Source organism: Marmota monax, unplaced genomic scaffold (assembly GCF_021218885.2).
Source record: "Marmota monax isolate L192 unplaced genomic scaffold, Marmota_monax_Labrador192_F-V1.1 WCK01_AAM20220418_F8-fsc00011, whole genome shotgun sequence".
NCBI classification, from domain to species: Eukaryota; Metazoa; Chordata; class Mammalia; order Rodentia; family Sciuridae; genus Marmota; species Marmota monax.
In genome coordinates, this window is record NW_026693082.1 from 10,707,939 (window position 1) to 10,723,048 (window position 15,110).

The window sequence follows — 15,110 nt, forward strand, 5'->3', positions numbered from 1 at the left end:
AGAACACATTCATGGACCCTCTAGGGGTTCCAGAATTATCCGCTGGGAAGCATTTTATCATCCTGAAAATGCACTGCTCAGGAGAACATGATGAGGAGCCTTAGAGAGCATCCATTAGAAAAAAAAAAAAAGAAAAGAAAGAAACAATCTAAAGCCAGGCACTGATTCCTATATGTGAAAAAATTAAAGGATATGAGAAGTGAAATTATCTCCCACCTATCAAAGGCTCGAATGAAAAATAATAAAGGAGCAAAAGAAAAAGGAGGCAAAGAAAGGCAGCAGGGATGGTTCAGAGAAGGACCACCTGTGCATGGTGCGTGTGTCTTCCTTTGTGTGGAAGTAGTAGACCTTTTGTTCTGAGAGAGACTCCCAACCAGTGAAAGAAGGCAAACTCATGCCGGATGGAACTGAACATTTTCTCAGTGAATAGGAAACATTTTCTAGGGAGCCAGAATTTTCCTTGGATAATCAAAGTCATGAATGAACACAGGTGGCAGAATTGATTCTCTCATTTCCTTCTGGTCTCACTCTCCTGGTTGCTTTAATTTCCAGATGCATAGATATTAAAGATGATCAAAATAGGATTTGATTTATGTCACCTGATGAGTAAATAACAAGGGTATGCAAATTCCATCCCAAAGGATAAAAAAGCATAACGGAAAAATTAAATGTCACCTTACCTGAGAAATGTAACTTTCCTGGGGATATGGTCCTAGCAGTCATAAGGAAATGTGATCGTCAAAATTCAAGACCTACTGTTGTACATAAAACAGGAAAACCTCAGTTAAAGACAGAAGGTTTGATTTGTTTTCAATTATTGGAAGAATTGCTCAGATTTTTCCATTTTGTTATTGCTATTTTCTGTGGTCAGCTTTAGCTAAAAGAAATGATAATAAAACCCATGTAATAAACTTTTAAACCCACATAATAAAGTCCAAGAAAAGACAGGATGGATAAATATAAACCAGTTCCACTGGCTTTGAGAAGAGTCTTCTGTACATGATTCTCTCCCATGTAGCTACACATTACCAAAAATCCTTTGGTTTCTTTACATGGGAAGATCACCAAGAAGGAGGTGAGAAAGTGAGAAGGTGAGAAATGTCCAGGCAGCAATCTCAGGACCTCACCAACCCCAGAAATGTGCCTAGAAATGAGCCTAGGGCTCATTTGGTTCTCAGCCAGAGATTAGCATCCTTTTACATGGTGAGAAGCCTTACTGGTGAATAATTTTGGTCCAGAGACATCTTCGACCACCAGAAAAAAATGGGGACAAATACACACTAAACATGCAAACTTCTCTGGAATCCCAAATCAAGTATTCTTTACCACTGAATTTCAAAGGCACTCAATGGGGGGCAGGGTCAGTCAGTGAGCAGCATCTCCCCAGGTGCACCTTTACAGTACAGCAGGATATTAGAATTCACAGTGAGGTCTCTTTCCTTAAAAAGAGGGAAAAAGATAATTTTTAAAAGTCCTCAAAGATCTTGAATAATAAAGTGATGAAAAGACAAGTGGGAAAGTCTCCATGAAGAGGGAAAAGGAGAGATTATAAGATAATTGGATCTCGCCCAAGGAACAGACAATGCCCACGGAAACCATATTTATGAAAAAGCAGACAGATAGACAGCTTAAAATATGTTCATATCATTTGAGATTTAATCAGCCTGTAAATGGTATTTTGGATCCTAACAAAGAAAGTATCACCCAACAGGGCACAGAGAAGTCAGGAATGAAGAAGGGACCTCTGGGTATCACCACTAAGAAATTAGAAGACAACAATTATTATTCCATCCTGCCATGAACATCAAGGGTTTTTATTTTCCTCTTTAGATACCCAAGCTTGGAATTAACTCAGAAGTGCCTTATATGCAAAGAGTGGGAAGACAATATGTGATTTCACTGTATTACAATTGGCTGCATAATCTTCTCTGCCGAGTTCCTTATGGTACTCAACCCAGTGGTACCCAAGCTGCAGACGTGAGACTGTAGCGAAGGCTCAAGGGATTCATTAAGTGAATCCATAATGATACAAATGACTTTGAAGGTAGATAAAAATTGCAAATGGAAAAATGAAGTTAACATTTAAAAGTTGATGTGATTAAAAATCAGATCAGTGCTTGCTGAGCTGGGGCAAGAGTGGCATTGGCTGCAAACAGGCATGAGAGAACCTTCTGAGTGAAAGTATTCTAAGGCCGAGTCTACAGAGTTATTAAAATTACTGACTAATATACTTACAAAAGGTAAACTTTATGGCATGTAAATTATACCTTCATAAAACTTTCATCAATTGTTTTTAAGTTCAAAGCTGACGAATTTTAAAATCCAACAATATTCTCAGCATAAAACTGTTGTATTTCTAGATACAAGTTACATTAAGAATCTTCCTTTTTAAAAAAATGTTCTTTTTCCACCGTTGGAAATGTAAATTTTTATGACAATCTAAAAAAAGGCCCTAGGTTTTTAAAAAATGACTCTAAATGGATTAATTTCATAATCACTAACAATCCGAATGGCAACCAATTTAGAAAGAAACGCTTAGAAAAAATCAAGAGATTTCATCAGCTTTCTCAACACTGACTTCTCTTTTTGCCAAGTAGTACATTCATGTTAACAAGCTTAAATTCTGACAGATCACCAGAATTTGATCATTTCAGAAGAAAAGTATTTTTAAACTCCAGTGGGCAAAGTTGATAAAGCTTAGAAATGGATTGTGAGCATTCTAACTAAAAAAGAATGCATGTGAATTTTTACTTAGTTCAAACATTTGAAAAACACCAGAAAGCATCAAGTACAGCATCACAGTTAAGAACATCCGTCAGCCCCAATCAGGTACAAATCATTCAAGCCAGTTACTTTCCCCTGTTTCTGCCCATGTAAAATGCAGACAGCAATATTATCTACCACATGATACCATTAATGTGGTTAAAAGGAAACAAGGTCCGCATAGGGTAAGCATTCAAAAAAGCTATCTTCTGATCTGTTCTGGTTGAAGTTGTTTCTCTGGGTTGGGCTCACCATATAGGGTAATTATTCTCTTTTCTACAAAACCTCACAGCCAGGGACACTCCAGTCCTTCACTGTCTTGGAAAGGCAATTAGTCAGCAGTGTTCATACCGACTGCACAAAATGTTTCCAGCTGTTATAACAAAAAATATCTTCCAACTTCTGATTCACTGTGAAATGTGTTATCACTCATCTCCAGGCCTAGAACTGGTATCATATCCCGGAACCGGACTGACATACTTTTTTTTCTCAGCTGATGTCAAACCAAATATAAGATAAATGTGGCAAAGGAAAAGACACACAAGCAGGGTTCATTTACAGTGGGGTCATTAACACAGGCAAAAGAAGTGCCAGAGATAGAGAGCTTCAATAATTCAGACACACAGGGAAAGTCTCATTTTTCCCTAAAATAAAAAAAAAAAGAAGAAGAAATACTTTTAAAATCTCAGAAGCATTGTGTAGTTATTGTTGCTAACTTCTCAAAATGAACTCATATTTCCTCCATTTTTCTTCTTTTTCTCTGGTGCTGCAAATCGGACTCATGTGGGTGTGAAAACCCCCAAAGTCAAGTTTTCATACATTTTGATAATCCTGTCAAGTTTTAAAAATAACTTCCCTCTCACTTTGACTGATGTGAGGAAGTAAACGGTGACTTTACGGATCTGACTGCCAACACACCTCTATGGGAAAGTGCAGGCTATTCAAACTGGAGGCTAATACACTTATTATTTATTTTCAAGATTTTAAGTGTGCTATGGGCTTTGAGTGTGGGGACTAATTTTAATGGAAAATTGTTTTACTGGCATATTGGTACATAAAAGTAAGCTTTTTTATATTATTTGAATTCTGAATACATTAGAAATATCATTATGTAAACTATTAAATAGAATTTGTCTTTCAGTTATTTAAAATATGAAGGCAATGCTGCCCAAGAGTGTTTGAAGAGTCACACTACCAAAGAGAGCAAGGTCATCCTCAAATATGATTAGCGTTATCAATCCATCTTTTCCTTATAGGAACACACAAGTGTGAAAATGCAAGTTTCTCCACCAGTGAATCCAGTAAGTCCTAAAAGGACATTCTCCCTTATAATTCTAGCACAGGGAATCTTTCCAAGCCTTCAGACCAGCTACTAAGAAAAAACAGACATTTCCATACCTGGCATAGAGTCTGGCATAGAGACCATGATTGATAGATATTTACAAAGCTACAGGAGAACAAGCACATTCGGAACATGAAAAGGCATTTAGATTAAAACAGTAAAGCATCATCTTCATGATAGAACCCACATGAAACTGTTGGTCCCATTTGGCAAAACCAAAGACTAGCCTGTAAATATCCTTTTGCAACAGGTCTTTGCTTTTATGGTTACTATTAACAATGAGCACTCTGCACAATAAAACAATGTATGAGATCCAATTTCTTCCAATTAAACATATCCCAAAGGCATCATAAATGATCTAAGATTCTCCTTTTCTTGTGTGGCTAATTAATATCACTAAATGCAACAAGAACTTAATAAATGAATGCATTTTTTTTAAGATACACAGTGGCTCATCAATGTTCATAGCAGCTCAATTCACAATAGCTAAGCTATGGAATCAACCTTCAATAGATGAACAGATAAATAAAATGTGGTACATATACACAATGGAATATTACTCAGCCAAAAAGAAGAATAAAATTGTGGCATTTGCCAGTAAATGGATGAATCTGAAGACTACCATGCTAAGCAAAATAAGCCAATCCTAAAAAAACAAAGGCTGAATGTTCTCTCTGATATGTAGATGCTGAGTCACAGTGAGGGCTGGGAGAGTGGAGGTTCACCTGATTACACAGGGGGAATGTGGGGAAGGGAGGGGAGATGGGAATAGGAAGGTTGGTAGAATGAATTGGACATAATTTTTCTACGTTCATATATAAATACATGATCAGTGTAACTCCAATCATGTACAACTATAAGAATGAGAAGTTATATTCCATGTATGTATCATATGTCAAAATACATTCTACTATCATGTATAACTAAAAAGAACAATTTTTTTTAAAAGATACACAGTGGTTAAGCCTACCAATTTGACATGAAATACAAATGAAAAAGTAAAGGAATTTTTGTTATGGAATGAAATGATGATGTTAACAAGAAACAAGATGACCAATGTGCCTGAGATAATCCTTTCATAGGCCATCCATCCTGGAAATAGTCTGAGAAATAGTAAGAAATTTTATTTTCCCCAGGACCATAGAGTCAACCAACAAACAGAATTAAAGCAATTAACTGGTTCTCCACATAGAGATCCCACTTACTACTGCTAGCGCTTAATATTTTTACTCCAAGTTGGATCTATAACTCCAGCGATACAGTTGACTTTTCTCATTCAAAAAAGTTCCCATGGATGGGGTCACTAGGCATTGTATGGTTGTTTGCAAAACCCTGTCTACCTAAATGGTGTGCAGCCACCACCGCCAATTGTCAGCTCAATTAAATAAGTGACTCTTTCTAAGTCTTTTAACCTCCCAGACTGTCTTAAGGAAACAGAATTCTGATTTCTAGGCAGTTACTTCACACCAGTTTACCACATCCATTGTTGTTCTCAACTGTCAAGTCTGTGATACATAAGATTCTTGGTCACTAACTCCCTAGGGATGTTGACAAGAAATTATCTTCAAAAGTTACCCCTCCATTTCCTGCATTTATTTAACATGACCCTATGTTTTTCTGGGCATCTTCCATTCTGAGGGTTTTCTCAAGCACAGGGATTATACCTGCCAACAGCTGAAGATCTAATAACAGATCCCATGAACAGTTTTAATGACTTCCACTCACTTCTGCAGAAGATTTCTAGAAGCATGAGGAAAATACTCAATTTGTGCAGCACATGGCAGGGAGCATGCAGAAAATATCTTAACAGCACACATATGGACCTTGTGGGAACTGAGTACATTAATCTCTTGCTCAGGATCAACATACCCAAGTGTGTGCTCATCCTTTCCTGCATCTCTTAACCTCCATTTATTCTCCATACAGGAAGCCATCCATCCTCCACTGAGGCTAGATTGCAGTAAGAACACATTTCATACTAATGGACTGGCTGCTTTCCAGAACACTGTTGCTGGCAATCGTATCTTGCCATCTGAGGTTAACACTGGTATCGAGAGGATGCTGATGAAATTGCTAAATCAGCTAAAATTTATGTTTAATTCCATCTACCGTGCAACAGCCAGACTTACCATCTTAAGTGGAGTCTGATGTTCCATTCATACTATTTGGTTTTCTGAGCCATCCATCTCAAACTTTAAATATGAATATAGATTACCTGAGAATCTTGTTGAAATGCACTCTTTAATTCAGTGAATCTGAGTGGAATATGACAGTCTGCATTTCCACACATCCCTGGAGGTATGACTGCTGATGTTCCCTGACCAATCTTTTTAGAAAGGATTCTAAGAACAGGGATGAGAATATTCCGAGTACATAACAGGATTCTTCACAATTTATCTCTGTTGTGTAACTAGTTATTAGATCCCATACTACTACTCTGAAAAAGCATCAGAAGTAAATGTCTAAGGATTGATAACATAGCTAACTTAGTGACAGAGTGCTTGCCTGGATGCAATGTGGCCCCGTGTTCCACCCTCGGCACTACAAAAAATAATAATAACAATAAATAAACAAATAAATAAATAAATATGTCTATGTAAAAAAAATAGTGCTTACCTTAAGTTATTTTCTTTCTAGAAGACATAAAATGCAATTTTATCATACTACATGCCAAAGTACATTTAGTTTATGGTCTTCTAAGAAGAGGGAAAAAGAGTATCTAATTTCAGATACTCCTCAACTTCCTAGAGGGTTACATTTGCTAACCCAGCATTAAACTGGAAATACCATGAGTTGAAAATGCATGGGACCCACCTAACCTACCACACACACTCTAGCTTAGCAGCACAGTACACAGTGGAGTCTTGGTTGTTTCTTCTCATGATCACATGGGGAATGGCAGCTGAGGCCCTGCCACTGCCCAGCATTGCCAGAGAGTATCAGACTCTGCATCTGGCTAATCTCAGAGATTATTCAAATTTGAAATTCAAAGTATAGTTTCTCTTGAATGCATATTGCTTTTACATCATTGTAAAGTAAAAACAAAACCATGGGTCAAACCGTGGTAAGTCAGGGATCAAGTGAACACTGAATGACTTCTCAAGAATAAGCGCTTTACATCCATTTGTTTCTCGTTCTGAGTTTGGAAATCTGTCTTCACACTCATTCATCTCACAGACAGGAGAAATTCTACAGAGGTGTCTCAAGAGAAGAAAGTACACAGGGTGATTGGCTTCAGGGGATCTTACACGAGTCAATGAAAGAACAAAGTTAGAGAAAGGATGACTTAATACATTTCCCACACAAATATGCACATTTCCATGTGAAGTTACCAGCAAGAAACCAAACTTTACACAAAATAATATCTGAACTGCTGTTAAAAAGAAAAAGGCAACATAAATGGACCAAATTATGAACGAGAGCCACCTTGTCAATGAGACTATGGGTAATTTTTATTTATCTTAATATTTTCCCATTTGCTTAAAAATCCTTTATTGACTGCATATTAATCTTACAATGAAGAAAAGCCAATTAAAAATTAAATCTCCCATCTGTCCTTTTGTTTCTGGGTGATGTTGTTTACAACATAATTCAGATTTAAAATTGGATTTTTTAAGTTCCATTTAATTTCTGGAACTGCCATATTTCATTTAATTTAGTTTCAAGGATTTAAACTAATCATAAAAATCTGCTGCAACATATTGTATTCTGCCATCACGAACTCCCTTAAATCCTGTAGGTTAGTGTCTCTGCAATAATTGGGCAGATGCTTTTCATGAAAATCACTTATTGGCCCAGCACCAATTTTTAAATCCATGGAATGTATCGATCGATTCTTCTCTTTATTCACTGGATGTCAGGAACAATTCATCTGACTCAGATGGTAAGATTTTTCTAACAGAATAGCTATTGTTCCCCCCACAGGATAAAAATGCTCTCAATAGTCAAAATGCTCCAAAATGGACAGATGAGAGAGTCTTTCATGAAGCAGGAGTCCAACCTAGAGAACAACTGCCATGATGATCATTTTACCATCTGGGGTTACACTAGCTTCATTCACAGTTACACACCAACACAGCCCAGGGTGAGCAAGTCAGCTCCTACCTGACCATCACCTACATGTACTTTGCCAAATACTGGAGGTAATGTGCTAATGTAAGGAGGGTAGCCCATAGCTAACCAGTCAATAGTCCACTCGTGTGGTTGTCTAATCATTAATTGAACAAGCATTTACCAAGTCAGGATCTGGAGATTCAGAAGTCAGCAGGACACCTTCCTGGCTTTACTCTATAAAATCTGAAGGTGAAAACAGGCATGACAACAGGTTGGTATAGTGAAGAGTTGTGGGGCTATGTACGTTGGACAGTAATGGACCCCAAGACAGGGAGCTGTCAATTCTGCAAGGGGAAGTAAAGAAATGTTTCATAGACAAGGCCATCTTTGAATTGAAGCTTGAGAAATGGGTAGTTTCGAACTAACATTTATAGAGGACCCACCATGTATCAATCTAGGGCCTAGACAGATTTTATCAACTAATTATCACACCAATATTATAAGGAATGCATTATTATTTTTATTTTAAAGAAAAGGAAAAATAGTGAGTTTATTTTACTAGCCAAGGCTCATACATTCATGAGTAAAGTCTTGGTCTCATATACTGTCTCATTCCAAATTTCATGCTGTTGTTATTACAACTTGAAGTGTTTCCATGTGAAACACACATATACAAAGGAAGATATGATTAGCCCATTATTAAGAGATTTTTAAATAATGAGTTTCCACGACACATTTAAAATACGTTTTTTTTTCCCCAAAACAAAAGAACCCTTAGCTTTTCAGGTCACCAATAATTAGAAACTAACCACAATGCTAAGTCTGTCACATGTATTACTTAATTTAATCCCATGACAATTTATAAAGCAAGCATTATTATTCTTATTGCCATTATACAGAAGATGCAACTACAAATTATTATTCAGAGTTAACTCTTCCCAGTAGGAGGATAGTGTGTCTTACGCAGAGGACAGATTTGAACTCAAGTCTATCAGTCTATGAAACTAGTATTTTCCTCTGTATCATGTTACCAAAAATATCTATGCTTAAATTATAGCATGGACTCCAAACTCTAGTAAATCATGAGGATAATTTAACATGTGCATAATAAGCAAATTTCCTCATTATAAGTAAACTCAATGTACAGAATTTTTAAGCTTTATCAGTAAACTAGCGTATTAGTCAGTTTTCTGTTACTATAACAAATACCTGAGGCAATCAACTTATAAGGAGAAAAGTTTTATCTTGGCTCACAGTTTTGAAGATTTTGTTCAGTTAATGATCAGTGAGCCCTGATGCTTTTGGGACTTAGATGAAGCAGCAAATCATGGTGGGGAGCCTGTGGCAGAGCAAAACGACTCACCTCATGTCTGGGAAGTGAAAAAAAAAAAGGAGGAGGCGGAGGAGGAGGAGCCAGAGTACCACAATCAGAATCATTTCAAGGCACACACCCAATGACCTAAAGTCCTCTCACTAGGCCCCACCTCTTAAAGTTTCCAATAGTGCCAATTTCCAACAGATGCCAAGCATCTAACACATGGGCCCTTAGAGAATATTCAAGACTTAAATGCCTGCAGGTTGGGAAGCAAACTCAATTTTCCAGGCCTGAATGAGAAATCTCAAACTAGATTTTTCAGACTAAAACTGAAGCCTAGGCCCAGCTGATTTTAAAGTCTTATTTCTTTCCATTTTATTAACATACACCAAAGGCCAAGTCGTGGCTGCTAGCCTTTGCAAAAGTAGCAGAAGTCACTAGGAGGCAATTCCAAAGCCATCATAAAAAATGTTCCAAGTATCCTCAACATACTACCAGGAGGAATTTGGGGAACATAACCTCTGAACTCAGAATTCATGTTATAGAAAACTGACTTTTGCTAAAACTAGCCAAAGCCTCAAAATACACATCCCTACAAGCACCCATAACTGACAACACTGTCAGAGGAATTTGGACTGGAAGAAAACAATTTGACTCTTTCACATTTGGAGGAATTAATATCTATATAAGGACACATGTGGCAGATTAAATGTGACATATTTAATCCTGAATATCAAAAGATGGCACCAAACGTTCTATTCTGAACGTTTTAATTCTCTAAAGGAAGTATCATAGTTATTTTTGAACTCCCTCTTTTTTGAAATCAACTAAGATATTTCCATCGACTCCCAACTCTAGTAAATCATGAGGATGATTTAACATGTGCTCTGAGTTTTTGTAGAAAATTTTAATTTGACATTTTAAAATATAAACTAAATTACTGATATCAAGTTTTATTTATACCAACTATAAACAAAACTAAAATGCGTTACATTCACTTTTATAACACAGGTAACGTATCAACTCATAATGGTAAAACTTTTATAATAAGAATAAGAGGTTTACATGTGCTTACAAGAAGTTTTTGAGCTGTCATAGAAAAAAAGCTCTATTTTTAGAAAAGAAAAAATGTCACTATCACTGACAGCTACAAGAAAAATAATCTCCTTTTCTGGTCCAAACAATTCCAATCACATCCTAAAATTCCTTACTTTTTATTTAGAAACTTTTGGTTTTCATATTTTCTATGTTCATCAACTGTTATAGCCAAGATTAGATGTGGTAGCAATGTTTATGCTTATTTAAATTGTAAGAAGACATAGCCAAAATTCTCTAAACTCATGTGCATCAAATTATTTGTACTTCGACTAAAATAATATATTAAAACACAAAATAGATCATTTTGTGTTTTCTGATTCATAAATTCCTATTGTCATTACTTTTTTCCTGAATTCCAACAAACTCGAATTCTAATGACCTAAAATGAATGGCTGTAATTATGATTCATTTACAGCATCTTTTGGTGTTTATGTTTGGAATAGGTAATAGGGATTCAACAATCAAAAGATAAAGAGAAGACATAAGTGATTAATTTATAGACACTCACTGATTTCCTTAACATGAAGCTATCACATCTGTTCTCAGTTTACCATCTAAATCAGTTTGTGAGTACAGCAGTCCTCAATTATCTGTGGGGGACATGTTTCAAGGTTCCCAGTGGATGCCTGGAATTGCAGGCATTCACATATACTATATATGTTCTACATATACTATGTAGAGTTCTATATATACTATGTTTTTTGTTTCTCTATACACACTTAAGATAAAGTTTAATTTATAAATTAGGCACAGTAAGAAATTAACAATAATTAATGATAAAATAGAATAAACATAACAATGATACTGCAATGAAAGTTGTGTAAGTGTGCTCCCCACCCCTATTAAAATGTGGAATTTTCCATTTTATATTATCTGATGATGACTGACCTTGGGTAACCAAAACCCTAGAAAGACTATACTTCAGTTGAGTGAGTTCTAGAATTTTCCATATTAGGAAAACACAAACTGTTTGCTCATGTGAACATGCTAGCAACGGTGGAATTTACAAAGTGCATGACCTACATGAAATGTCTACGTGATTAAAAATATAATATCCCTGACTTTTACCCCCACTACTACCTAAGTATGCTGCAATGTTGTCTAGATTTTTAGGGTCAAACGGTAAATAAGATGGGATATGTTATATTGTCTACTTAAAGAACAATCTAATTTAGCATTACTTCATTCCAGAGGGAAGGAGGGATCACTGGGCAGTACCTTATCTTTGATCTTTACCATATAAATTCCCTGCTTAGGCATTCACAGTTCTAAGACTTGCTGTTCTTTATGTTTCTAAGGAAGGACTCAATAATCACAGATTTAGCAGATTTAGCAGTTCCAGACAGCCAGATTTGCTTTTCCATAAAAGGATTCAGGAGATATGCAAGGGTATCTTTGCAGCAAATCTTGTACTTTGGGGGCTTATTTTAATCACTTAAAAAATAGTCACACTCCAAATGACCTCTGGGAGCAGCAACTTGGCAGGGTGAGTGAATAATACAGAGCAAAGCCCCAACATCCTGACACACGTGATGGCAAGAAAAGAGACTCTCAGGCTCAGACTCCACAAATCCCCTCTGATATGGAGAAAGGGGACATGATTTTAACCCTGAACTAGCAAATTCCCTTTTTCTTAGTGTGTGTGTGTGTGTGTGTGTGTAAGGGTTTTAATCAAGACCAGATAAATAATGCATGACTGAAAACAAGGCACTGTAAGTATTTCCTTGGCCTCCCAGCCATGCCAACCAAGAGCCTGATTACATGTTGAGCAGACTCATATACACTGCGAAGAAGGGGAAAGGTTATAGCAAACCTCTTACTTCAGTGTCCCTGAATGAAGAATAGAATTGAAATCATTAGAAAAGACTTGCTCACAAATAGGCTACTCTGTAGTCAGCACATTCTGTCATCTTAAAGCTTCTGCAAAATCCAATTTGATGCAGCATTTCCAATATGTTGATTTCCTTTAGGTCAGCTTTAAAAATCTCAAAAAAGTTCTGTAAGATGAACTCCTGGGTTAGGGCTTCATGCAAACCCAAGAGGCAACAAGCAAGGAGGCCAAGAGCTGGTAGGAATGAGGGAGGGCATCATGTGTTCTATGCCCTTCAGGGCGCATCTCCTCTGGGTAACGTATTAAACAGTAGGCACAGGCTTTTATGGTTCCATTGTTAAAAATCTCAGCATCAACAGTATCTATACCGTGGATACAACTGCTGGCTGCCTAAAGGCAATGGGAAAAACTATTTCTGTTTCCATACGATCCTCACCACCCACTGACCTAAAGTAATTAAGTTATTCTGTTTATTCACCCCGCCATAGTACTGGAGATTGAACCCCAGGGGCACTGTATCACTGAGGTACAGCCCATCCTTTTATTTATTCATTTATTTATTTAAATTTTATTTATTTATTTATTTATTTCATACATGACCATAGTGGAATGTGAGACTGAGTCTTGCTAAGTTGCATAGACTGGCCTGGAACTTGAAGCCCTCCTGCCTCAACCTTTTGGGTAGTTAGGATTACAGGTGTGCACCACCACATCTGGCTCAAGCTATTAATTGTTCAAGTAATTCTATTTTCTCAATACAAAAAAAAAGATGCCTTAATTAGCTTATTCAGTGTTGGAGTTTCCACATTGTTTATGAGTTTGATACAAGGACTCAGTTAAGCTATTAAAAAAACAAAAGGCAGGACAAGATGATGTTCTGCCTGTAATCCCAGCTGCTCAGGAAACTGAGGCAGGAGTATGGCAAGTTCAAAGCTAGACTCAGCAAAAGCGAGGCACTAAGCAACTCAGTGAAACCCTGTCTCTAAAGAAAATACAAAATAGGGCTGGGGATGTGGCTCAGTGGTCCAAGTGCCCCTGAGTTCAATCCCCAGTACCCCCTGGCCCCCTAAAATGATGATGTCCTATTGGCAGCTTGTGGACCCCAGTGCCACCATGGATAGAGTAAGATGCCATCCCACTAGGCAGCCCATCATTCCACAGGAAAGCTTTGAGGAAAACGGCTTATTCTCCGAGGCTCATCAAGCCCCAGTCTTTGCCAGGGATGTTAATTCTACTCTAACTTACTGCTTATTGGACAGATTTCTCTTTTGAACTGAAACAATTCTAAAGAGTCCTGGGGTCCATGGGAAGCATTTCTGTTCTCACTGTGAACCCAAGCAAAAAGTCTTTATGTTCATTCTACTTTATCAGCCAATCCCTCTGCAGTTGTTTTTACTACTCCTGCTATGAAAAGAGCATGCTATAATAGAAGAAAGGCCACAACAGCAAACTGTATGCTTGATAAAAAATGAACAATCAAGTACAACAGCCAGCAGAATGACTCCAGGGAAAATAACATTATATACATACTTATATGATCAGAAAAGAGTCAAATAATATTCCTTGGACAAATTACTCCTGCTGTAGTTTGGATTCTGAAGGTCCCCCAAAGGTCCATGTATTAAAGATCTGTTCCCCAGGTTGGCACTATTGGAAGGTGGCAGAATGCTTAAGGGATGGAGCCTAATGGGAGGTCTTTAGGTCACTGAGCGCTGCCGTTGAAGGTCACTGTGGGACCCTGGCCCTTCCTCACGCTCTTTTACTCCCTGCCCTGAGGTGAATGACTGCTACTCACCATGTGCCACTGCCATGATGCGCTTTCTTTCCACAAGCCCAAAGCATTGGAACCAATCAATCACAGACTAAAACCTCTGAAACTGTGAGCCAAAATAAATGTTTTTCTCTTTGTAGGTCAAGTATCTCGGGTTTCTTGTTAAAGTGTCAGAACACTGCCTAACATGGTGCCCTTAAAATCTCACCAGGCATGGTGGCACACACCTGTAATCCCAGCAGCTCAGGAAGCTGAGGAGGAGAATCACAAGTTCAAACCCAGCCTCAGCAATTTAATGAGGCCCTAAGCAACTTAGCCAAGACCCTGACTCAAAAAAAAAAATTAAAAAGGACTGGGGATATGGCTCAGTGATTAATTGTCTCTGGGTTCAATCTCTGGTACAAAAAAGAAATATATATATATTTATATGTATATTTATTTATGTGTGTGTGTGTACGTATGTATTTATTTCCTCAGTACCTTTGTGTGCTGCTTAAACATCTCTGTGGCAATCCAGTGTTTTCCAAGAACTGGAGTAAGACTGGTTCAAATTCTACCTTCACCATTTATGTGTAGTCTTGGACATGTTTTTAATAAGTTCTGTGCCTTTGTATCCTCATCTGATAAATGGGAATAATAATCCAGTTGCTATAAGGATTAAATGTGTTAATACATGCAAAGCACTCAGAATGATGCTTAATAAAGCTATTATAGTCACGATAGTACAAAACTGATTTCACATGTATTATCACAGTTGATCTCATAAGCACTTTATAAAACAGCAGTGATGGTTTTATCCATGTTTTGTTGATAAGCATAATGAGGCTAAGTTACTTATATCAAAAAAAAAAAACATAAATAATCTGTGGATGAGCCAAGATTTGAATCCTGGTCTGTTGACATCAAACATGGGATTCTTTCCCATTACACCCAATTA

At 37.2% G+C, this 15,110-nt stretch overlaps 1 protein-coding gene and 1 pseudogene across 3 annotated transcripts in view; both read right to left on the reverse strand.

The window, feature by feature from the left end:
- Window positions 1-14,213, reverse strand: part of LOC124098977 (DNA repair protein RAD51 homolog 3-like) — a 42,608-nt pseudogene extending 28,395 nt beyond the window's left edge.
- Dclk1 (doublecortin like kinase 1) overlaps window positions 1-15,110 on the reverse strand; it is a 344,423-nt gene that overhangs the window by 305,786 nt on the left and 23,527 nt on the right. The window lies entirely within an intron of this gene.